We start from the raw sequence: 27,351 nt of genomic DNA, 5'->3' as shown, positions 1-27,351 counted from the left end.
AGAACAAAATGTTACAGGGCAATGTGTCAAGCAGATATCAATATCTAATTATTCGTGAAAGATGCGTGTTGGTTGGGTCGTGGCGGTGCTGTCTCGTCACGCGGTGTATAAACGGCACGGATTCTGGGCCCCTCGGTCGCCAAGGCTCATACATTTTAAATCGTCCTCTCTCGCGACACAATTTGTGCGCGACAAATTATGAACAACGACGGAGACAAGGCTTCGGCCCGATTCTACTAATTTCTGCGCGCCGGAATAATCAATTCTTGCATCAACATCGTAATTTCTGGATTACGGAATTTTTAATCGGCGTGCCGATGCTGCATTGCATGGTTTGCTATACCGCGCAAGATTGCGCATTTAATCGATTATTTGAATAATTTTATTACCAAGAAATTTTTAGCTAATGTAGATATCACACTCGGTTTTTTGTATTTCTGATAGGGATCATTGTAAATTAAATTTTGTATGTTCTGTACAGATTCCTTCTTTTTTTAAATCAATTAAATTGCAAATTTTATTTGTATACTTACTCAATAAATCGACACTCATTACACTCTCCGTTCTATAAAATTTCTTACTTTTAACTTCCATAATCCTTTATTCGATATTTGATCGTTAAAGGAAAAAGGGTAAGTGGCATTTGTTAAAGCAAAGTCCTTGAAAATGGTCAATGGGAACCATAGTCGCAAATTTGATCTATTTTGACTAATATTCCAGGCGCCGCGTCGTTGCAATTCCAACAAAGCGTTTGCCGTAGAAATTTATTCGGCAGCGGCAAAGAAGAATTCAAACCCTTGCGGCAATAAATCCAACCGGGGAATTCCGTAAGTGTCGCGTGTCGTGCAACGAGAGTGATCGATGAACGCAACGACAACAGGTTTGTCATAAATGAACTTCCTTTTATTCGCCCATCAGTTCTCGAGTATACGAACTCCGAACAAAGTTCACGACACATGAGCATATATCACATGCGATATAGCTCTTTTGTTTTCTAATTGATTTTAAACAGCACGAAGTATTTTCGTTGCTCAAGTAAAGAAATATTTGTGGAAAGTCGGGTACTGACTTTTATCATGAAAGATCGAGACAGATATTTAACAAAAAGAAATTAAATGAAGTCAAATGAAAGTTCGATATTAAATTTGTAGCAAATTGATGAATTATTAAGATTATAGAATGTTTTATTAACAACTGGTTTTGATTATTCAATATTGTTCTTCATTTGGAAAATTTTATGATATTGAATTATTTATGAATACGTCTTAATTTTCTATAGGCGATTTATAATTTATGAATAAGAATACTATTCGGGGGACACGTCACTGCGAAGAAATTCGATTGAGCACAGTACTTCACACGTACGATGAACGCATCCACATTGAAAAGCTCTAATTCTCCATAAATAGTATTCCTTCCTTCAAGAATTTTAAGCATCTTTTTAGAGAGTAATGTATTATCAAGAAAAGAGAAAAATTAAAAAATCGACTAAAACTTCATTTCGATAGACAATTTCATAACGCAGTAAAAGATTGCACAGGGCGGCACGGCTTCTATCCACGTCCCTGCAGCGTGAGCCGGCGGTGCGTGGCGTTTGGCGCGCACGCGGCTCCATTTCGAATGCTCAGGAAGACTCGAGTGTCGTCGAAGTCAACAAACTAAGCCACTCGATAATCCAACTTCCCAATAACCCAACACTTCCAAATCTTTCTCAAACCAATCTGCTTGAAAACAACATCCAACTTCTCTTTAACCCATTTCAAACCTTTATTGATTCCTCTTTTCCTCTATCCAACGCATGGGGAACTGGAGCAAAATAACGAAGCAAAAAAGACATCGGGAAGAGCTTCGAGACTCGGACGCCAGTGTAAGAAGCAATGTTCGCAGAGCTTTACTTACGAAGGCTTGGTTCCTTGGACGGAGAGCAAGAGATAGCCGCAAAGGGGGAGCGACAAAGAGAGAATGGATCAATACCGTGCGATACACGCCGAAGTAATTTCATTGTCCACTGTTAGCGGCGGCTCACGTGTCGCGTGGCGCGGCATGGCGTGGCGTGCGCTCCTCTCTTTCTCTTTCTCTCGTGCTTTCTCCCTTCCCCGTTTCACGGCTTTGCCATCGTCTCCACTCTGCTCTTTTCTTCCCGCTATGTTGCCCGCCGTTCTGTCTCTTTCTTCCTCTCTTTCTACTTAACCCCCCCCTACAGACTCGAGCTCCTTCTTCGTTCCACCATGTTCGTATGTCCTTGTCGCTCCACGTCGGACCCATGTCTCTCCTCTCTCACGCAGAGGGGGAGAGGAGAAATAGAGCCCTTATGCCACGAGTGATAGCCGTACGCTGCTACTGGGTATTGATCACCCTCCGCAATCAATGTTAACAACGCTGCTTACAGATGGCGAGATCAATTATCTAGATAACGCACGGAGACAATCGTAGACCTACGCGTTGTGGCTCGATGTCCAACCTTGGTTCATTGGCTGAGTGTTTAGACCTGTCTGACTCTCCTCGATGTTTCCAGATCGAGGAAACGAAGGAGACAGGAGATCCGCATGTGCTCGAGAACGGCTCGTGAAAGTTTTTAGAGAATGCGTGTACGCCGTTTTGCTCGAGCTGGAATCAGAGTATGGGATCATTGAAAATAGACGAGAGAGTATCGGTTGGATCGAACAAAGATCGCTTCTGGTATATATGTACATATGTAGTTTGCTTTCAATGTTGTTGCTAGCGTTGGAAGAGTTGGACGTAGAGCATTGAACGATTTAATTGCACGAGGCCAATAAACCCCCCTCCTCGTTTGAGAGGGGGGGGGCAAAGGAAAAAAAAGAGTAGTGGACTGTAAAGTACTTCCATTTTGTTTGGAACGTTTACTTACGAACCCGGAGCCGTTTCTTTCTTTCTCCCTCTATGTCTGTCTTAGTCTTTCGATCTGAGAGCCGAGCAAAACGCGATCGCGACTCTCACGGTCGATCTTTCACTCTCGGACATTTAGAGCGTTGACTTTCTCTCCTATCGCGAGTGTCGTTCGTGCGAACCGCGCACGATATCCGCGACGTTCGTGACGACCAATCATGACCTTGTCGAGATGGATTGATTGCGAGCCGGAACGGGGCGCAGCGTGTCGCTGACTATTTAGGTGAACTTTGAACGTCGCAACAAAAAAAAGAATCCGGCGATCGTGTAGATTATACCGGAATCGTGATGCCGATGCTTGGAAACTATACCGTGACTGAATGTAAAATTAGGAGTAAACTTGATATATCGAATGGTATTCGTGTAGATTTTGTCATCGATTTAAAGCATCCTAGATAGCGTTCTGAAGGAATGTACAGCGTGGCTCATGAATGTATTCGAACACATATAAAAACTTTTTATGGACGTACTATATGTGTTTCTATTCATGTTTTTCTATGACAAGTGTTCACTTTGGTCATCAAGATCATGTGAAACATGTACTGGTTTCATTTACTTTCATCAATCTTCCTATAATGTTTAAAAGTCTTGAATCTCTTTCAAAATAGAGATGCACTATTTATACAGTAACAATATTGTGTGCGCATAGGTACAAATATGTATATAAATATTTACATGCCCATTCCAATGCTTTACAGTTTACATATGTATATAAATATTTATCTCCCTATTCATATTATTATTTATCTATTTTTTCCACTTCCATAAAAATCTCCAGTTTTATCTTTTTTTTCCCGTCTAATATTATGATCATACAATTTTTGCATGACTTATAAATTAAAATTCTATGGGAACTTTCCATGTTCCATTTCTGTTTCTGAAAACCATGCATGTTATTCTTGATCGATTATCTTTATAAAATAACAACGACAACAACAACAACAACAACAACAACAACAATAATATATTGTTACAGCATCGTTTTTATGTCCTTCTTAATCTATGAAATCGATCTATGTGACTTCTGAACAGCTGATATGTTTGTAAGTGAAACAAATCTCTGCCCAAGTTCCACTTCTTCAATTACAGTAATAATATTTTCCCTATTATCAACCCTAAGAGAGACTCGAAACCATTATCCGCATGACCAACGTACCTAACCTAGCCGGTGTACAAACAAGCTACGGCACGGGCCAAAGATTGTCCGTCCGGCCTCGTGTAGAAAGTTACGCGGCAATTACACAAGCGCGCGTTATTTCCACGGTAGCTGTTCGCCAGCGAGGTCTCCGCGGCCTATCGTGATCCTAACCTATCCTTGCATCAGTCGGACGGTAGTTCCTACATGGAAGTATGCATTTTCTACCAATACACGCTTACATCAGGCTTGCATCGTGAGCGCGCGCGCGCGCCATTACTGGATGAAAACGTTCACTCCGTGGTACACGAAGTGGCTGGCTGCTTGTCAGAACAAAGTCTTTTGCGCCGGAGCGCGAGCTAGCCGCTGGCCAACAAACTGCTGGTAGCAACAGGCCAGCAACGGTCATTTATGTTAGAGAAGCGGCGCGTATGCATTTGTGAACGCACACTAGTGTTCGCGCGAGAGCGAATGAGCGAGTGAACGCGTGCACACGCACAGGGACGCGTGCGCGTTCACAAATCGGGTATTCCGCATGCACGCTCCAACAGTGATTTCTAAGTGAACGACACGACGCGACGCGACGGGTAGACAGGCAGGACGGAGGGGAGGAGGAAGGAGAACGGAATCACGGAGAAAGAATCCTTTCGTTGGGCATCGGCTGTGAGACTGACTCATGGCCCGACGTTGATGAGCTAATGACGAACATATGCAACGGGAACTGCGAATAAAGCCGTCAATAAGAGCATTTTATGGTTTACGAGAACGAAGCTTCGTCTCCCGGGACTTGCGACCGAAATCACTGATAGAAAAGAGATATCTTTCGACTTTCTTTACGATGTTTTTATATTTTATTGATATCGATTATCGGCGATGGTTTTCTCACGGCGATCGAGGTCGTGATATTATTTTAACGATGTAGAAGGACGAGGTGCGAAAATTCCGAGAGAAATTGGCTCGATAAAAAAGAAATCTCTAGCTTGGCGCACGTATCCGGGGATCAGTTAACATAATTTGCTCAATAACAAGACCGTCGATGGTTCATTGTTATTTCGATCAAGCAACGTCCTTTTCTACGCGCTTCTGCTCATTTCATCTCTCACTTTCCCCCGGTTGCTTTGTGGCCCGCGCGAGGAAGGGCAATGGAATTCGAGTCTGTGGATCTCGCAGACGCATCCTCTCACCCTACCCCTAACCACCTTCCTGCGGCGTCCCACGCTTTTCTGTCTTTTTCTTTCTCCCTTTCTTCGGTTCAGCCGCGCGCAAGATATACATAGCCGGCCAGATAGAAATAATACATTATTTAAATAGTGTGGCGACTACGGTGCGTGACCTTCTCGTCGACGTCGCGCCTGATTCCCCTCTTTAACCTCTTCTCCTCTTGAGCTGTGTGTGCGAGTCGTCACCTACCACTTCTTACGTCCACTCCCTTCCACCTTCCGTCGTAGCTCACCCTTACGCTCGATGTATCCCTACCATGCCAGCCGAAGAGCGCGCGATCGCATCCCCACCACTCTGTCCATCTTCTGTTTCTCTTTCTTTCTTTCCCTTTCCTTGCTCGTCTTTACCTCTGCCCGGTGTCTACTTTTCGCCCCCTTGTTCTTCCGTCTTTGTTCACCGACCGCTCAATTTCTCGATGACTCTTTCTTTCCTTTGCTAGTCTTCTCTTTTCCACCATCGGGACGCTCTCTTTTTCCTGTCATCTGCTTCGGCTCGGTTTGCCGTCCTTCTTCATTCTTGGCCCCACTTTGCTCTCCACTCTCGAGCGACAGTTCTTGGCGGCTCTCCTCTCTCGACTGCGGATCCGTAGCTCGCTTGTGTGCAATACAGGGTGGCTTGCAAGGACGAGGAATTAAACAAACTCCTTAAGGCGGTTACCTGCCGTCTCTGCTGGCGTATACACGCTTAAGAATGCTGTGTGTATACGCACGAGCCATAGTATATAGTAAAGCATAGTATAGATGGTACACACCTATAGACAGCTAAGTTCATAGGTGTCTTTGAAGTAGTTGGCCAGAAGGGCAGGGAGCTTTTGGGGATTCTTTTATCCTAGAAACCGTTTTTTTTTCTTTTTGTGATCAAAGAAATGAACGTTCGCATTTCGTTGAGAAGTCTGGCCTTTACTTTCTGCTTCTTTCGCAATTAAACGACGAGATGGTTTGGAAATGTAGGAGCTGTAGGTGGGGACGAGCTATTGCGCGATTTATCGTTATGCAATTGGAGACGATGTATCGGAAGTATGCATTGTTTGTGAAATATACACGATCATACATACTTACTTGGATGCATGCTGATGTACTTTGAATCGAGGTATAGCCTCGATGAGAACAGCGAAGTCGTAGGAAAATTATTTGTTCGAGCCGAGGGAAAGGCAGCGTGCTTTAACGACTGGTTCTTACGATAAGTTAGCGTGAAGATTATAGTAGGGTTGAACGTGCGCGTCCTTCCGGCCTTTCGAAACGTGTTTTCTCGCGCCAGACATTGCACGCAGTTCAGAACTTCGGCTATCCGCCGTTAGGTCGCAGCACTCTTTGTCTCGTTCTTTGAAATAAGGGATGTGGGATGCGACATTTTCACGTTTCTTTTTATTGCTTTCTAATCTTTTAATCTTAAACTATCGAAACAACGATCAGATACATTAAATTTTCTAAAAGAACATATATGATTTCAATATTTTAATGGCGTTATATTTATCTTTCATGAAAAACTTATCAAGGATAGGTAGCAATTGTACCAACGAAAAGATCAATAAAAATTTCCCTAAATCATACTGTTTCAACTTATGTCCCTAAATATAAATGTATCATTTCCCTAATTCGACTTCTTCGTACCGTAAACTTCCCCAAGAACTTCATCAACCTTAACTTTCTTTTATTTCCGAATCGCATTGGACGCCACGGTGGCGCTTGCAACGTTTCTCCCCTTCCACTCGTCTCGTCTCTAACTCTGCGCTCAGCCTCCATATGTCGCTCGAACGTAGGGGAAAGGAAGAGAAGAAAAAAAGACGCAACAATACGTGGCACGGGTCTAAAAAACATCATCGATTTCCCTCTTCTCTCGAATGGAGCTACGACGGCTCCGTCCGTAACGCGTACACCCGCTAGAAGAAACGAGCATGTATACGAGCCGAGGCGCACGTAGTACTTACTCTCGACACTCGTGTCGGCCCCTTCGTTTATCCGCTTCCAGTTCCTGCACCCCTCCGCGCGGGTGCCCACCCTCATCCTTCTCCCGACAATCCTTTACCCTCTCTTTCTTAAAAACCACTCCTCATCTGGCGTGCGCTTGGAGAGCGTGTGGCGGCGCTGTCGGCGCAGCTTCCTTCTTCCCCTTCGCGCCACGCAGCGCCACTGTGAACGAGGCTTGAACTGGCTCCGGCTCCGTCTATTGGCGGCGTTGCCAAGTGTCCTCGACCATCTGTAACCGCTCCTCCTCTCCTGTTTATTGGTTTAATATTCAATACGGCTCGTGAGTCCGATGTGTAACAGGCCGATGTAGGTGCACATTCGAAGCGCGTGCGTGCGCATGTATCGAGAGAACTATGTAACTGTGTATACACCCCCCTCCCCCTCCAATGGTCCCTGTCCGTTCTCTTTCTCGCTATAGCCTGTATCCGTTTCCGTCTTCTTTTCGTCCTTTCTTCAGCGTACTGCTCGTTCACCGGTTCACTCGCTCGAGTAGCATCAACCTTTCCCCTCCCTCCCCCTCCCCGCTACGCTTCTCCTCTTCCATATCGTTCTACCACGATCTTCCTTCATCCTTCCTACGTTTCGTACCTCACAATCAGCCGTGGAATCCGTGTCTACAGGAATCACGAGCGTGTATACGTGCGCACACGCGGGCGCGCCGATGCGCATAGTCAGGGGTTAACTATGTATAGTCGGATAATAGAGTTTGCCGAGTCGACATGCGCCCTTCTTGGACCAAGGTGCCGGCCTTGCCCCATATTTCTTCGAAATGGCCGGGGAGTCGAGTGACGTTCGATATCTTGAGCGTAGACGCGACGACGGAGGATCGTCGCCGGTATCGTCGACGCTGTCGCTCTGACGACGAGGTCGGATCCATGCGAGACGGGTTCAGCTGACGCCATCAATGCTTTCGCTTGACGGAGTTTATTTTATTTTTTTCTCTTTTTCTCTTTTTTTTGGTTATCGATCGTCGATTAGGAATGCGTGGTAATGCGACGAGTGCGAGGGATTTTTATTCAATGTTTGATGAACCATGGATTATGATAACAATATCACGCTTTTATGAACTTTTATTTTAGATAGATCTAAATGAAGTTTTGTTTTACACAGCAAATATTTTATTTTGCGTATTTTGTATGTTGCGTCCATTCTTTACGTTTTTACGTCTTTAAATTTTCCATAAATGTATTAACATGCGCAATATAACGATTAGTTGCGAGGATTAATTAAGGAGCTTTCTGAAAGAAAGCACTTACGTATAACATATGTTTATGAGGGTAAATACATTTTTTAACCAAATAGTTGGAAAATCAAGGAATTTAAATTTATTTTATTATCAATTCGAACGTAGCCAATATTAAAGATTTTACTCGGTTAATCATTTTGTATTATCAGTCCTCTTTCCAGAAAATCTTCGAACCACTTACTTTCCAAAGTTTTATAATATGCTTTGTAGACTTTAATCCGCTGCCCTCTGACCTTTCCTTTGTTAGGTTTGTTGATTCGCTTGAATGCCAAGGTTGGTCATTCTTTTACAGCTGATGTTTGTAGCTTTGGTACGTGTTTTAATACAGGTAACAAAGGATATCTTAATTGACTGCGATTATTTCTATTTTCTTTGGATTGTAGGGTTTGTATTCTCAATATTGTTTTATAGTAGTCGATTATGACTGATAAATTATAAAGGAAATTTTGATAAAAATATGGATTGCCTTTATAGATCCGTATCTTACCCTAGAACCTAAATTGTAATTAAACAATTATATCTTCATTGACAATTGAGCCACTTACAAACCATATTAACTCCATAATAGGAAGACAAGAAAGCGTTGACGATATTAATATTTTATTTAAATTGGAATTTATAATTAGTCATATATCGTACAAAGTTTTGTTACATTGGATATTTTTGTCGTTTACGTCATCTGCTTTAATAAACGAACTTATGGAAATTACACAGTTCTCTGGTACGAGAAGACAGACGCTAATCACGCATTCACGTAAAAAAGTCGAGAAACGTACAAAAAATATAATAAATTAGTTTGGCTTCCGAGAACTTTGAATTTATTGTAATTAAGCACTTGCCCTTTTCTTCGTTCATTAGATATTACAGGGTTTTCGAATAAATAAATAAATAAATAAATGTTATGTAAGAAATTAAGATTTGGAAATTGAACCTCAACCTTCTAATTAAGGAACGAATGATTAAATCTATTTGATGGTTAATGGATTGCATTTTGTGCGCTTAATGTCACGTGATTGTTAATTCCATCGATCGAATAACGAGAAACAATGCTCGTTCCACGGAACAACGTATGTAACATTGATTTGTGTATTACGTCAGCCCGATGATGCTCGGTGCGTGAAGTGCTATTGATTCGCCCCGCAGGCAGGATAGACAACCATATTCGATTTTCGACCGTGCACCGTGGTATGATTAAGTAACTAAACTAAGCAATCGGATACTCAAATATTGTTCTTCGACCTCCGTTATGAGCCCATTTAACTTATTCAATGATCGATATTCGCGTGTAGTACGTATGTTTGTTTATATGCATTATCGTCTATTGATCGGCGAAACACACCGACAGGAAGATTATGATGGCCTGTAATATATGAGGCTATTTAACTTCTATAAAATTCCTATCATTTTTAAACAGTTCTGGTTTAAGTAAACGAAGTTAGTTTCAATGATACGAATTTATCCCGAGTACACGCACCAATCGTAAAGTATAATTAATATTACAGGAAAATTACGTCATTTAATCTTTATTTGACGTTCTGATAATCCATGGTTTATCAGGCCAGAGTCATTAACCTCTGTTGGAAGTTAAAACACCTGTTAAACTCTAAAAGGTCGCTTCTGTCTCCAGCTTTCACCAAAAACAATGACACGAGAGCAACTGGTACGCTAATTTTAATAACATCAGAAATTTGTTTTCTCTTTTACGAATTATCAAAAAAGTCGTGGAGTACACGAAACGTAGAAAGATCACATTCTAGACTAAACTCATATATTTCAAAAATTATCTATATTTCAATAATACTTACTTAATTATTAATCTATCTAAAATCGTATAGATCCAAGAACACTATAGTTAACATCTGTAAAATGTCTATTTAGAGTATCCTAAAGTTCCTATTTAACAATTAACTATTAACTTCCACAAACAATGAAAAACAGATGCGACTCGATGCCATCGCTAGATCTCTACTATTGGCTGGTTAGCAGTAGTGAGTAGCAACTGCGTTGGACTACGAATAGCTGAGGCGGGAGCGATGACCAGATGTGCGGATCGTACACGGGAACGGGACACGGGATGAAGCGGTACATAGGCAGATAATATTTGGCTGTAAAATTTCGGGCTGGCGTGTTCCAACGAAACGGTGTCTCGTTGGTCTCGACCCAGCTGTCAGGGCCTGTTTCGACCGTTCCCGTGAACGGAAAAGAGAGTTACCCTACGGTGCCTGAACAAGTCGTCGAGGGTCTGCCTTTATCTCGTGCCAAGCCTTACGACACCCTATAGTGACTACATAGTCGCCTTCGTTGTCTCTCGTAAAACAGTAGACGGATTCCCAGGTCGGCGAAGACACGAGTTTTAGATTAACTGGACGTCACTTGCCGCACCTGCGGAGATCATTCGCGGGATACACGTGTAGTCGGTGTCATAGGGAATTATCGCACGATAGTAACAGTAGTAGTAGTAGTAGTAGATGTTCTTCGATCTCTTTTATCAGTATCGTTTACTTTTTTCTTCCTTGGAAGATTCTCGTGTTCCTGTTTTTTGAATGATATATGGTTGAGATGTTCGTTGCTTCATTGAAATGATTGCAGTTTGTTCGTGAAAAGATTAGATTGTAGAAGGAGTTATAGTTATACGATTCGATTTTAGTTTCCTTCTTACATCTAATTTTTTATCAAAATATCAATATTCCCATCATTTGTATTATTTTTCCTAACCTTGAAAATCCTAACCTTAATGGTCTGTCTTAAACTTTTGAACTGTCTGAAAAATCATCTATGATAATTTAGTATTCTTTCGTCGCCTTCAAGCAACAGTAGCGTCTATTGTGACAAAATTGACCTGTTTGCTAGAAGACATTTTTCATGGTTTTGAATTTTACATTTAACAGCCTTGTTGCCCCAAAATATCCTACAGTTATCTTTGGGAATAGACGAAAGGTCTGCGGACCCATCTCTAACAATGGTCAATCGTTACCATCGAAAATTTGTCAATATTGTTCCCTTTACGAAAAAGAGGGAAAGCTTTTCCCTTTCTATTTATAGCGCAAGGAAGGTCGTTACTAATTTGGGTATCTGTCACCAAAACAGGATAATTTATGGTATGCCATGTTTCAACGAAAAGTACGAGTTTAAAAATATAATTTTGCTGACAGCCACTAAAAGGGAATACCTGGCTATTTACGAAAAACTATGTTGGAGCAGAGAAATGTTCCTTTCCAACGTACGTGCGAATGGCTGATGAATAGCCACAGGCTGTTTTTACAATGATGTTTGGAGGAACCCTCTGGATGGATTGCGTGCTCGCGATTATGAATCGGTGATCATTTTATGCACGCCGATTCGATTCATTTGATCATTGCTGACTAAACGCCCTCCAGCCACGACATTGCGATTTGAAAGTGACTCGCTCGACGTTCGACCGATTGATACGGAAACTCGGTGCACACCGTGGAATGCAATTTGTTTTAGGTATCCGTTGGTGAAATTCGTGATACGACGTAATGCGCAGAGAAAATCAACCGAAAATTGCAAGTAGGTGTTTCGAACTCTTGATATTTTAGCTTCTTATAAGGGATTTAAGATGATTTTTTAAGATGTGTGGGATAGAATCAGCGAATATTTGATTATGTTATGCTATGTCTTGATGGACACACACAAATGTCTTTCCATGATACCTAAATTAGTTTGTAATAGATATAAAAAGTATTTGAAAAATGTTCATTTAGAGAAGACAAAGAATAAAACTTATGCGATATTCTTTCTATGATACTCGAAGTGTTTTACAATGCATTCGCGAAATAATAAACGACAGAAAATCTTCATTTGGGAATCACAATAAACGCTGTCCACATATTTTCTTCTTACGATTTCCAAATTGAATCACAATAAGTTTGAAGAGATAAAAGACAAAACATTTACGAATTAATACAGAAATGTTCTTTTATGATCGGCAAATTGATTCTCGATAAACCTAGAAAAAATATTCTCACAACTGATACTACGAAATCTGTAAAATACCATCAGTTTTTGTCTTTTAAACAGTTTGATAATTCTACTACCAATTCACTCTTGACTAACCACTGCGAATTTCTAAACGTCAATGAAGAGAAAGGAGGAAACATTCTCTTCTTAAGAGAAGAACGTAGGATAGGGGTGTCGTTTGAAAGAAGCTCGATCATTTCGATAACCGGCGAAGAAACGGGTCGGCACCCGCTTGTTCCTGCGACTGTCTGGTTCGCGGTCTGAAAATAATCCCGACGATAAAAGGCATCACGACACGCTGGAAGAATGTTTGAAAAAATCCGAGAGCGCGGTGTAGGTACTGTTCATACACAACGGCCGTCTCAGAATAGCAGAAGTCGAGGTAAACACCGTAAAACCGCGCGAACCCGCGCGCGTCCGCTCGGCTCGTTTCGAAAGGAGACCGTGTACGCCGTGCACACGGGTTCCGGGGAAACGCTTGACAAGGAGGGAATGTAGGAAGAGGAGGACGTGCTGGAAAGAAGCTCGAAGAGGAAGAAGTCGCGCGACCATTCGCGAAAGCGACCGGAGAACCCGTTTATGCGACCCGTTAATAATCTCCGCGGACCATTTTTTTCTTTTTTTTACATTAAATTACACCATGCATTGAGTCCGCTTGCAACGATTCTTAAAGGCAACGTCGTTTGTTTGCTCGTGTATTTTCTGGTCTTATCTTCTCATCGTTTTGCTAATTACACTGGCTCGCGAAAGTATTTGAACACTTATCGCGTTCTGAAATTTCATTGCCACTGTAACGAGACACGACCGTGGTGATTATATTGGTTAAATTTAAAAACAATCTGAAAATGTACATGGAAATTATGAAACATTTATTGCAATCGTATCTAACGTATTACAGTCATATGTAACGTATATGTATACAACAGAATGTCGTACAATCAACTATAATAATAATAATAATAAAAATCAATTATAATAGTGATAAACATAAGAAATATTCGTTAAACTGTGAATAATGTAATCGCGATAACTTTAATCCCTCAGTACCTCAAAATTTTAATTTATTCATACAGTCATCTTTGTAATCGATTCATTTATTTCTTATCAATGTGTAACCATGAAAGAAGATTAAAAGAAGTATATTTTGATATCGTTTTAATGTAAATTGTGTTTCTAACGAAATATCCAACTTATATCTTTTTCTGTGTCACAGGATTATTTAACAAAATTACAAGATACTCTACGCAAGAAATATTCTCTTCAAACGTAGTTAATCGTTTCCTAAAGCAAGAACTTTGAAATATTCAATGGTGAATTTCGATTCTGTTTCTGGCAAACTGACATGTGGTTATTTAGGGGGCTTATTTTTAGTTGGTTCGTCTGTTAAAAATAGAATATGATGGATGAATTATTTAAAGAAATTAGGGTATTGGCCAGATGGATGTCTGGTATTAGGTACATGGACGTTCGCAGATTCGGATTTACAGCGATGGATTGTTTTGCTATCTTCAGCAAATAGGTATTCGTCTGTGAGAATGGAATGTCTAATTGGAATGTATCTTGGAACGTGCAATATCGGGACTGAATTCCTTCAATGTTGCCACTTCTTGCTAATACAGTGACTTCTAACAGATAGTATCAAGGTGTCGGTGAAGCTTCTAAACGACATTTAAGCAAGAGACATCGTAAATGGGATGTATCCATTGTTATGGTAGGTACTTGGAATTATGACAGAAGACGCCAAACATGCGGGTCTTAGAAGACTTTATGAGGGATTTTTGGGAAGTAATTTAAATATAGCTTTAAGTATACAAACTCTGTTGTAACCCATGAACCTAAGCTGAGGAATGGACGCAGAACGATAATAAAATCCATGTGTCCTATTTTACTTTATTTTTGAATTACTAACATTTTTCTTTTTATCTTCCAACAACCTTTCTTGGTAGCAGGATGCGTTGGATATTCCCCTGTGTACATACTTTTATTATGAATTTTTTCTCACGTTGTTTCGTAGATCGAGATTTACAGAATATATAGGCGCAGACCGATCATCATTCAAGTATTTTGACGGCACATTGAAAAAATTCAGTTGATTCAGAATAATCCAGTTTCCTCGATAAAAATTTATTTAGATTTAAATTGAATTATTTGAATTATTTCAATTGCGTTAGTTCAATTTTTGTATTACTTTTATTATTCAATTTTGTATCGTTTAGAGGAAAAGCAATCGTTCAAATGACTTCGCATAAAAGAATAACGTTAAAGTAGCAATTGCTACTGTTAGAAAGTTCAAGACAGAGTTGTAATTATACTTCGAGAAAAATGAGTAGGATATTTCGTTAATATCTTCGTGAACACATTCTCTGACCATAAAGTTCACCCACGCAAAGTAGTTGCATCGACAGCGCACGCCACTATAAGCATGTGCGTGTATTATAGCATTCAGTATGAACGAATTCAAGTAACGAATGTGTTAACTACGCGAAACGAATTCGAGGAAAATTATTTATTAACGTCTCTATGCATGCACCGCGAACATAGATACGAACGAGAATCGAGCGTGCAACCAACTACATATTTTACACGCTATCGTTCGAAAGTATGCGGACGTATTTGACAGAACGTAATTTAATTACAGATACAAAAGTTCATCTTAATTTTATTCTTTACCTCACACGATATACAATTTTATCTACAAATTTCTCTGCTTGTATTCATAAGAATATGATTTTCCATGAATACACGCAGTCTTTAATTATCGATATAAATCGACCAAAATGTCCATACATACTTATGAACATCAGCATCGACTGTTCCGAGAATTTTATATATTTCATTCGAGAAACTCCACTAGAACGAACTACATCATAACGTTTAATTTTAACAAAATATTGTATCTGCTCTTTTTACCTTTCTTTTGATAATCTGACTCGAACGACCTATCTGTGTCACTTACGGTGTTTTGGACATTTTTTAGTCCACAACGATATATTTTGTTTCGATCGATCTCCAAAATTTCGTAACATGGATCGCCTATGACCATCAAGTGGTAGTCGACGACTTAACCGAATAAGGCTCAGGTACCGGAGCGGTAATCTTGGCCTGGTGTCGGTGTTCGACGTTGTCCTGGCGGCCTGCAAAGAGGCCCGGCACACCAACCAGCGGCGCAGTCATTGCCACAACAAGTAGAAAATATACTTTCAAGCCTAACGGGATAATGTCGCCATAGTGACCTGCTCGGCCTATTATTTTTCCGCGCGAACCATAATACGCCGGGCCTCTCTGCGTGCTCGATTAGCATTACCCGGATAGAACAGCGTTGCCTCTCGATCGATGTCGGTTTCTACAACGAACGTTTCTGTCATCCATAGATACTATTTCGCTTTTTCACCCGGATTCGATCAACTATGCTGGACGTGTCTGACATCGATGGTCCGATAGCTTTCCAGGGTTCCGTGGGAATCACAGAAGATTTCAGAGATGTTTTCTGATCTAATAGTTTTTTTTACTATTAGATCAGGTATCGGGCACTTTGAGATACGAGTCACGTTTGATATTTCGTTCTATCTGGTTTAAGTTAGTTGTTCATCGACTTCGTTAATTTTTTCAATCGTACACTATCGCTTAACGAATATGCAAATAACTGTGTAATTCCGTTATACGTTATGTGATATATTGGGGATTTGCGTAAATATTTGTACATTTAGGATGGACAGGTTTCTGAAGCGTGAAAATTGTTTACGGAATGTACTGAATAATATTTGTCGTCGAGTCTATGGTTAGGTTAACTCTCGGTTTATTCTATAATTATGCTTTTATCTGTGTTTTATAATTACTTTATAATGTATTCAGACGTACGTAATCTTGTATAATTACCGTGATATTCAGTTTAGCATAGAATGAGAAAAAGTCAAGATCGTATGTTTACTTAAAGTCACGTCAGTTACACAATCTCGTTGATCATACGATTACGTACATCTGGCTTAGTTATAAATTAATTACAAAGTATCTATTTTCCTTCTCTTTTTTAAATTATTATATATCGTATATAAAAATGGTTCTTAGACGTAGTACAGATTTCTTGAAAGAACATGAAAGTCTACTTTAATTTTAGGTCGATGTTTTGGAGTTTCATAGATGCCACGAAAGCAACGTTTTAGAGCCGAAACGTCAGCGAATTTTTCAACATCACCTCTGAACTGCCCTTTCGAAAGTAACTTTTACTTTATCGTACTCTTACATAAATCTCTTTCTTAACATCGAGAGAAATTCGATTGGAAAAGAAACGATCGATGCTTTCTTACGTAAAGATAAATATTATTCACACGTTTAATTGTAGCTGAGAGGCAAAAGTGTGTTCCTCTTGTTCGTTTTAAGAGCGAATCGTTATGGCTCGAGAAGCAAAATTTTATGAAAATTACGGGAAATAGTCTTGAACGAGGGAAAGCGACGAGAATCGCGTTCTTACAGAATCGAGATGCTACGGCAAAACTAGTGGAATTAGGCATACGAGTAAGATAGGCGAGTTTTAGAACCCCTTTCAGAAAAATTACTTAAAAGGATGAGGGTTATTTGAAGCCGTTTTAGAAGGGTACTCGGTGTCGTACGATTATTTCAGTGAAAGGAGTCACTTAGACGGCGAGACTAATAAAAGAGAGCTGACTTTTACGCCAGAACAGAACGTACAACATGCATCTACCATTTTTTTATCCCCAACCTTCCGCAATAACGTTGTAATACGTTGGAAGAAGCTGTAAGACACAAAAGCAGACGACGCTCGAGCGATTTTCCTTTCAGCGATTTTTCATTCAAATTCTGGTGGGACACAAAAGTCGAAATTTCTGCCATAGAAAACAACGGAAGAATGTTCGAAATTAAATTCCAACAGTAAAATGTAAAAAATGCAAATAGTAAAATACGAGGATATACAAAATCTGAGGGTAGTATTTCTTCAGATGGGACCAAGTTTCTTGCTATAGTCTTTACGTCACTTTCGATTCCATAGTTTCGATTACTTTGTCGTTGAAAAAGTTTCTTCGATTTAAGAAAAATATGAGAGAATCGCGCCAAAAATGTGCATTTCTCGTTGGAATTTTAGCCTATCTTGATGCACGAGAGATTAAAACTTTGTTGAAATTCGTTGATCGTAACAGTGCTAAGAAGAAAAATTGCTAGCGTAAAAATGTGCGAAACGAACACGCCATCCTAGTAACGTAAGGCTAACGAAAGATACCGCTACGTCTTTGTGCGGATCCTTTCTTGGATCAACGAAATCGTATCGATCACATTGCGCACCTAGGTGAAGGAACGTGCAAGACGGACATGCGCGACAAGTATCGCACGTATTCGAGCCTGTTGGTTCTCTACGTGTGCTGCAACGATGGACATATTTGCGGTATTACATGTTAGACGTGTGCTGCGAATAAATCACGATGCTGCTTTGAAAATTAAAAACGAGCGAAAAGATCGTAATTGAATGATTTGACGAATTTCACGATCTTCTAATGCCTCCTAACAGCAATAAAACTGAAAATTAGTATTCATAAAAAAAATTTACGATTACATTTCAAATGCAAAGTATCAATTTTTCGCTCACGTACGAAGAGAACTTCGTGAGCGACCTCTGTAATACATTCTTCGATATATTGTAGTACATAGATGACTGTGATTAATGAAAATGATGTATCATGGACGTAAATAAAAATTTGCAATTATTTTATATCGCTGTCCCGGTATAAAAGTCGTCATTAATTTGCAACAGTACTTGCATATTTCAGCAAACTTCGAAAACAAGGAAAAAAAAAGACACGTCGAACGTGGCGATTTCAGTTTTCAAGAATTACTTTATATCGCTGTTTCAATATAAAAGTCCTCGTTAATTTGCGACAGCTCTTGCGTATTCCAGTAACTTGAAAAGCAAAAATACACGTTAAACGTCGTGATTCCAGTTTCTAAGAATTATTTTATATCGCTGTTTCGGTATAAAAGCCGTCGTTAATTTTACTAGCGGCATTTGCGTATCTCGGTAATTACAAAAATAGAAAATACGTTAAACATCGTGATTCCAGTTTCTAAAAATATTTGACTAATATGGAGATAGCAAGAGCTGCGAGATCTCGGATGAACTGGCTGTGTGTGCAACGTGTCATTAGGTGATTTAAAGTCGATGGTAAAACAGTCTCAGAAAAATTTGGATATATGGCTATATTAAAAATTTATTTAAATTTAAAATTAAAATTATAAAATTTGGATATATTACTTATCGTATTACTCTTGTCTCATATTTCTACAATTTTACAGATAGAAACTACAACAGAAACATTTCAAACATAAGAACCTCGACACACCAAGAGCGTAATTTCTCGATTAATTTGTCGAAAAGAAAGGGCAAGATGCATCCTTTTAGGGTTGTTTTACCAGCAACCTAAAGCGTCGAACACGCATACAGCCACCTCGTTCGAGATTTCACAGTTCTTGCCATCTGCTGGTAAGCAGCTTCCATTGTCAAAGCTTCCTACAGGCTATTTAAATTCCTAAATTCCAAATCCTATTTCACAAAACCCAAGAAATCGTTCGAGAACTCCACTCTTTCTCACCCTACGATTCCCTTTACCAACACTTCCTTCCCTTCATTCAATTTCTTTTTCTTTAAAAGTCGTTTATAGCACAAGGCCACGCGGCGTTTGTGAACGAAGGAGACCCTTGCTCCTCGACTTCCGGCGCACTTCCTTCTCCACACACGTCGTTTCTTAAATAGCGTGCTCGGTCGGTGACGCTGGTCTGCTCGTGGTTCCGGTTCGCCGGAAACCTCCGCTTTTGTCAGAGAACACCGATCGACGCGGCCCTTTCTCCGACCGATCGACAACTCGCGCACTTTGTTTCACGTAGAACGACAACTCTTTCGCTGGTACGCGACTGCTCTTTCTTCCGGTTACGCCTCGCGCGTTCCCGTCGATGAACTATGCTAAATTTAGAGACAAGACACGTGTTTCTCATTACGTGTGATTATTTGGAAAAGGGAGGACAGCCGGGAAATAGTCTTTCCAGGCATTTTTCTGGATGTAAAGTAAAAATGGACCAAGCGCGGCTGAGAAATGGATATTCTTATATATGTTGTATTTTCGTCGGAAGTATGTGCGAGTCACTTTTTTAAATTCGTTTTTCGTATCTGTACGTGAATGATCGTTTGGAACCTTTGAAACAATCGGCATTGTTATCTTTTTTCGTGATTTAATTATTCCATTTCGAAACACCGTTAGGGCTTTTGTTGGAAGTTTAGGTAAACGATACATATAAGATGTATTGCTAGGTAGAAGATAATCTAGATATATTCGACTTTTTAATAATTATTCTAATTAAAGAAATTTGTAGAGTTTTATTGGAAATCTGAAGAGTAAATATCATTTGATGTGCATTGGTTGGTAAAAAATTATTAGTCCTTTTATGGTAATTACTTTAACTCGAGAAAGTTTTACAGTTCTATTGGAAACCTGGTCAGTAAATGATATTTCATGCGCATTGATCGATACAATATCGATGTTAATCTTTTCAATGACGATAGTTCTAATTCGAAAAATTTAATTCAATTTCTAGCAAACGTTTGAAGAACATACGATATCCAATGTGCATCGATCAATTAATGTACACGAGGAGCACCATAAATACACATAAAGGTACGAGAAACGCGAAAAGTACCACGTACTAAACGGCGTATACCTACCATTCGAACATTCTATAACAAGAGGTACCTTTGGAAAGTATGTAAAAATGGTTCGATCAGCATGGGTAACCGTGGAGAAGGAGGAAAAGAAGGAAAAAGAGAGAATGAAAAAAAGGATTGCCGCTGCACCCGGATTCTCTATCCGTGTCAGTGAAGACGAAACGTCGTAGCGCGACTCTCTCTCTTGTGAAAATCTATGGCAGCTTTCATACCGATTACAATGGCTTCCGTTCAAACGCGTCTATATCGATCGTGAAATCCAGGCGGCCGTAATGAGCGAAACATGTTTACAATTATTATTTGGTCGCGTTCGCTGCCTTGCGTTCCGCGGCGTGAAATCACGGCAGCCACCAACTCCATCGACTCTAAAATCTCTAAAACGTCAGGCGAAATTTGGCGACACGCCTGGAAATTTTCGTTCGTCCCGTATCGACGTAGAACGTGTGATTCGTTTTATCCTTCCGCTTTAGTTGAAAACTACTAGCGAAAGTCGCGCGGAAAACAATGCACGGAGTTTTTTAATTTAAATTGCCCCGTTTTCCACCAGGGAGATTAAATTTAAGTTCGTTTACCGGGCGTAGCTTACCGGTTAAATTAAATACGTTGCCTGATTGTGAATTAGATATTCCGAGGTTATTTTAATTTCATCGAATTTTGAGCTTCCAACTTCCCGCTTTTCGCATCAATAACGTATTATGTTTATGTGTGTGCGCTTTCTAACAATAGCAACAATAAATACGTAAAATTGGTCAATTGTTACACTTTGCTTTATGTACAACGTACTATTTAGTTATGTAAATCTTGTAATGGATACAATGTGTTAAGACTTTTTCTAGTCATTGTTACGTATTTGAAGTATGAATTTGTTCGGAGAGTGAAAACGAAGAGAAAAAGCTTCTCTGACTATTAAATTATTTTCAAAATTTCATTTGTTTTCATTATTATATGATATAGTCAAAGTTCATCGGAACAAGAATTGTATTTGTAGAAAAATCTGTACGTGCTACCTATTGGTTGTTGAGAAAACCGAACGTGCCATTCGTTTAAATTTGCAAGCATTATATGTAAATATAAAAACAAAACATATATTTGTCCAAGATGTTTTTTTTTATTTTTATTAGCATAGTATATTTTGTAATGCTGCGACTAAGAATTGTTATAAAATTCCTACCGATATTTAATATGCACGAGTTTCAGCTTAATGGAACTTACGCTGTTTTATACAAAGATGTTGAACGTACCGATGGTATTACCTTTTTAACGCTACCAGTAATTACTTACAAATAGGAATTGCTCTTAAATTCTATACTACGGTATTCTCCTAGGCACGCAGTACATTAAAATAAAAGAAACAGCATTTTTTAATATTTGCACTTACAGCGTTCGTCCGACATATTCCTCGTAATGACAACCAGAAATATTCGCAGTCACCGTAACCTACAATAAAATGGCAAATGCTAAATACAAAGAACGAGTATCTCCACGTACATTATCATAACTGGAAAAATAAAGCTGAAACGAGGTTTTCGTACTTATACATTGTCTTTATGTTTAGAATCACACCTTCTAAATATCTCCTACTTTTTTTGTAACACCCTGTATACTCGTTGAACGATAGGGGACGAACCCCTCGAACGAATTCGATTCGAAAGAAGCGAACGAGTAATCGTGGGACAAAAATCGAGCCACCCGTTCTCCCATATGCATGCACATGTATATTTTTACCTCCCTTATGTCGCACAATACGCGCCATCGTGTTGGTTATACAGTGGCGCCTGCGTGCCACCGTGGCCACTTTATTTTCGGTGATCTACCGATCCGAGTAAAACCGGAACACTCGTTCTAGCGGCAAACTTAACGAGTTTATACGCGCCACGCACTCCAGCAATGTTGGAGAAGCCGACGGTTTTATCTAAATTGCATCGAGATCACGATCGCGCGTACAAACCTGGGAAATTGAAACTTTGGTATGTTTTCAGTTGGTCGATGATTAACGAGGAATTAAACTGTTCCGTCAGGTTTCTGATTCTATCGGTGAAAGATTTTCGTGAATAAGATATCCGTTGGGCGAAGTTTTGGTTTTCCCGATTCCGTGAAGAAATATGACGAAAGGGACTCGTAAATATACTTCACCTAGTATATAAAAGTATAAGTAATTTGTCAAGCAATTTTTGGTTTCTTTGGCCGTGAAAGATCGAAAATTTCGTCTTTTGAATGTGAGAAATATCCGGAGGATCTTTAGATACTTAATTTCGAACTAATTAATTAGTAGACGATGGATTTGTATGCGAATTCATAATTTTATGAATATAGCTAAAGATATATAGAACCTAGATAGGCGACTGTTTTATTTACTAAATATTTTAATGGGTACTATAAGGATTTATTTATACAATTTTGCACATTATACATATGCATTGTTTGCATTATTATACCTTTCGGTTTCGTAAAAATCCACGAAGGAGAATAAAACTCCGCAGTCTGGTAATTACGAAGACAGAAAAATTCGACATCTGTCGTGAATGACGGATTTGTTATTTCTACATAGAATTTAACCGAACTATTCGAAGTTGCGTGAAAAATTCTGGGTCTCTAGATCGATTCGTCACGTGCATCGAACATCGGACTCGTCACGCTTCATATGAAAAAAGAATTTCATTCGATGGGCAAATACGATGACGTGGTCCGAGCTATCGTCGCCTAACAAGCTGGCAACTCAAAGTTGAGATCCGTTATCGATTCTAATCGGAATACCGCGAAAGATGCGCTTATCGAACCTCTCTCGCCGTTAAACGGTTCGGCTATCATCGGATCGAGATCGATCGCTGCGTTAATTCGCCGATGAACAGCTCTCGATCGACGTGGCGCGTTCGAATTAATACGCCTCGATGAATTATTCATGCCGATCGACCGTTTATCGATCGTCGTGGATATAATGGAAAACACGTCGCGGTTCTGTTCTTACCAATGCTATCTTATCGATATAATTATTGAAATTCGTAGACTTTTATTTGACTTACGACTGATTTATGCCACATTCGTGACGTGGATTTTGTAACTTTTTGTGGAATTGGTATATACCGTGTAACGTACATACAGTGGCAGTAAAAAGTATTCGTATATGTCTTTATTTTAATAATATAAGAAATATTCTTTTGCCAGGTATCACGTTATACAAACGTATGTACGATAACGTACGTCTCACTAAATGATACGAGATTTAACATTCTCGGATTTAATTAATTGGTATGTAAATGCTACGATAAGTACGATAGTGTTAAAAAATTTGTTGTAGCTACTGTACACTGTACAGTTATGTTTATGGTTTTCAAACTTTTAAAGTTTTCTTATTTTAAATGATAAAGTACCGTGATATGAATTTATTAGCTTCCATAAATTCAACATTTACCAACTCCATTTCCACAAATCCCGTGTCTTTTTAAAGTTAAATTTCGACGATCATTCTGATAAGAATTTTATATAATCAGTGGATGTTAGTACTTTTTCCGAAATTTTAAATGTATCAAAGAATAAGAAGACATTTTTGTGGGGTTTTCGGTATTCTCTGGTGAAGTAGGAAGTGATATAAATAATGAATATAAAAATAGGATGAATTTACATTTGCGTAATTCCTAATTCGTAAGTTTTGTAATATTAGATTTATCAAATACGATTATACAATCCTATTGTTCGACGCACAAGAGTCAATAAAATTCGTCATCCCCTCTGAAAGTACATTTTCTTCGTGAAAATCGTAAGATTGTCTGAATTCAGCATGCGATCGCGATCGTGATTCGTACGCTCGCGGTCCGTGTTCTTCCTCTAGCCTTTCTTTGTGTCCGATTTGAATAGAACAGCGTGCTCGTATTCGAATGAAACGAACGTAACGGGCAGCGGCGAAAACGTAACCGCGAGTCGAGTATCTGGGAAAACGGCGTGTCCCGTTACCTTCGATGAATACGTTTCTTCCTCGATCGTGGACAATGGCGTTTTGCTTGTCCTGGGATGGATTACTCGGACGAGGATTGTGTGCTTTGGGAAATTAATATGGCTGTGGGAAGGAATCGCTGAGATGTAGATAAAGAATGCAGACTGTTTAGGTAAAGTATCGAAGTTGAAGCATCGGACATGAAGCATCTTGCAGTTTGGAATTTTTATGAAAATGATGCAAAAGACGCGATAGAGTTAAGCATAGATTATTGAATAATGAAAAAATCAGAATAAAATAGAAAAAGAAGAATAAATAACATTTGACGCTTTATTCTGGTTATTTTATTATCCAATACGATGTGTTTAATTTTATTGCGCTCTCCTGCATTGTTATTGATCCGGTTATCTTTCGGTTTCCAGGAATAAATCTTTCAAGTTTGACGAAAATATAGTCGATAAAGCATCAACGTAACTAGGAATACATAGGTAAAAAATATAATATAATACATAATGCAAGTGAAAATGTTAAAAATACGAATGGAATTTTACGTTCGACTCGTACAGCTCGATATTAGAAATCGCAACGTTATACGGAATTTTACTATCGACTTGTTAATACCTACTGGAACAAAAACATTATTAGTAAGTCGGTATACGAAGGTAATAGAAAGTTTGCTCCTGGAATAGCGCATACTTAGGAAAAAAAAGACTCGATTTTCTCCAATCTACTGCAACCTCTACCGCCAAGTGCCACGAATATCGAACCGTACTTTAGAGTACAATTACTCATACACGCTCCATGTGTGATTTTATCTTCAGAAATGAACCCCGTATCTTTCGCCGGCAACCTAGTAATTTAACATTCATCGTTTACCCCATTATTGTAATTTATCTCCATTCAACATCGGATGGAAACTTCTGCTCTAAAGCAGCATGTATTGATTGTGCGACGAGTTGTACGTATTTCATGTAACTTAGGTTTCAACAAATTATTTTCAATATTGGTTTTGGTAAAGATATGATTATACGAAAGTTGACAGAATAACTTGCACGATTAAATTAATCACCAAAGTCGAATCAATCTTCGAAGCTTAAGAAAATATTGAAGGAAGAAAGCGAAAGCATATACGACACAACAACCTTAAACATCTTCAAATCAACCAAATCAGTCTCCAAACTCATCTCATACCCAAACACCAATTTAATACAATTAAAAGAAGTTAAACATAAAACGATAGTCTTAAACTTTCTCAAACCAACCAAATCAGACGCAAAATCCAATTCATACGCGAAACTCGAATTTAAAAAGAAAGGAACCGAACATAAGACAGTAGCCTTAAACTTTTTCAAACCAACCAAATCAATCATCAAGCCTGCCTCAATTGTTTCAAAACCATAAAAGTAGAAAGACCAAAATAAGAAATTCAGTATGTAAGCTTTAAAAACAAAATAGAAGGAGAATGAAGAGAGAGAGAGAGAGAGAGAGAGAGAGAGAGAGAGAGAGAGAGAGAGAGAGAGAGAGAGAGAGAGAGAGAGAGAGAGAGAGAGAGAGAGAGAAGAAGATTGGAAATCCACGGACGCGTGTACTCTCGGATGCACCGGCTTGCAGTTCCGCCACTGATTGGCACCGCGTTGGAGAATGGCGTTACGTGCGCGCGCGCTCTCTCTCTCATGTGATACACAGAAGGTCTTATTCATGCACATACACACAAACCAACAGACGGTCGCACCCACACACGTAACGCTGGTTTGGCAACACGGTCGGTGCAAGGCCCGTAACAGCCTGTTGGCCAACATCGGGTGGTGCACGAGCGCATGCGCGTGTACGCCTTCGCCTTCGTGACACTTTAAATAAACTATGGTGGGGTGTAAAAGGGGGGCAGGCACAAAAATGATAAACCGCTACAAAAATCCCGATATAGACGCGAGCACGCGCGCGCGAGCCACCGCGACCGACCGACCGAGCGTGCCGATTGCGCACGACGCCGCACGGTGGCATAGAATCAACCTTCTGTGTGCTGACCGGAATTGAATGACGATGCATGGTCGGCTGACACGCACGGGGTTCACAAATCTCCCGGAACGGACTTCTTGACGCGGCCCTAACCCCCTTGCTGTACGATTTCCTTAGTAAATTCTTATAGGTTTATTATGATTCCGTACGCTATTTTTTAGATATTCCTGCAAATTTTTTTCTATACGAACTATAAGGAATTTTTTGGATCGAATCTTTGCACGTATATTTATTAATGTTTGTAGAATATTAACCACTTTTTCTCCTAGTGAAAATAATAAAGATATGTAGTCGAAATTATGCGCAGCTTTTACTATACTGGCACTCGTTAATTTGTAATTCATACGTATTTAGCGATCGTCAATGAAGAGTCGAAGTTAACATTAATTTTTTATTACAAATACAATCTATTTTATCGGTTGGATCGTAACCATAATTCGTGTCACGTATGTGACTGGATAATCGATATTATAAGGCTAAGGGTTAAAGATCGGGTAGTTGATGCAGATGTAAAGGGGTGCAGCGAGATGGATATTAAAGCTTCATCGTTATATGTCATAGGGGTCTGTTGGGTTTTACCGGGTTTCTTCTGTCGCGTTCGGGCTAGACACGAGTTGAACTGTTGAGATGCTTGTGCATTGTACTTACATATGTACTGGGCGCGGTGAGAGTCCTGCAGCTTGATCAGAACGCTCCGAACAATTCTACTGGAACAAATGAGAACTTGTAGAATTTGGCTAAATATTTACGGAAATTTGGCAAAGAAAGGACCAATCGGGCGTGAATGATTTATCAACGTTGTATAAAATTAAGTCAAAAAAGAATAAACTAATAAATCTCTTCATAGTGTTTGAAGCTTTTTGATCTCAAAGGAATATGGGTTTCGTTTCTTGAACATATGATGATAATTTTGGAGATACAAAGGAGATATACTTTTACCAAAATCAAACAAAATTGTTGTACTATTTTTGTTAAATTAGTAACTTTAGTTATGGAGTAAATTGTTTTTTCTAAATATCTATTATTATATTATTTCGTCATTGATAATATACATATATTTACGTATAATGTTATATTTACATTAATGGAAAAGCATTCCGAATAATAGGTTAATCGAAAGATAGTTGGATGCAGTTCGTCACGGAAAGACATTAAAAATTTACAACGGTTTTTACAACATGAAGCTTCCTATTATCGCCAATCGAAGGGAAATTGAAGTTCGAAGAGAGG

The 27,351-nt window shown here is 39.4% G+C and overlaps 1 protein-coding gene and 1 long non-coding RNA gene across 4 annotated transcripts in view; one reads left to right on the top strand and one right to left on the bottom strand.

Moving 5' to 3' along the window:
* The window catches only part of LOC126914646 (centrosomal protein of 290 kDa-like), a 170,263-nt gene that overhangs the window by 19,876 nt on the left and 123,036 nt on the right, over positions 1 to 27,351 (bottom strand). Inside the window, exon 24 of one of the 3 annotated variants that reach the window (XR_007709765.1) lies at positions 26,770 to 26,828. The exons of 1 other annotated variant lie outside the window; for it this stretch is intronic. The gene's annotated coding sequence lies outside the window, so the exon portion shown is untranslated. The remainder of the gene's footprint in view (positions 1 to 26,769; positions 26,829 to 27,351) is intronic. One more of the 3 variants, XR_007709764.1, reaches the window with a different exon arrangement.
* Positions 18,473 to 20,196, top strand: LOC126914920 (uncharacterized). The gene is made up of 3 exons (XR_007709940.1): positions 18,473 to 18,609; positions 18,758 to 18,944; positions 20,051 to 20,196. It is a non-coding gene; the product is annotated as an uncharacterized LOC126914920 (long non-coding RNA).

The sequence above is a fragment of the Bombus affinis genome, chromosome 3 (genome assembly GCF_024516045.1).
Source record: "Bombus affinis isolate iyBomAffi1 chromosome 3, iyBomAffi1.2, whole genome shotgun sequence".
Lineage (NCBI taxonomy): Eukaryota > Metazoa > Arthropoda > Insecta > Hymenoptera > Apidae > Bombus > Bombus affinis.
Note: the sequence above shows the minus strand (reverse complement) of the source record. Positions and strands in the feature narration are given on the sequence as shown.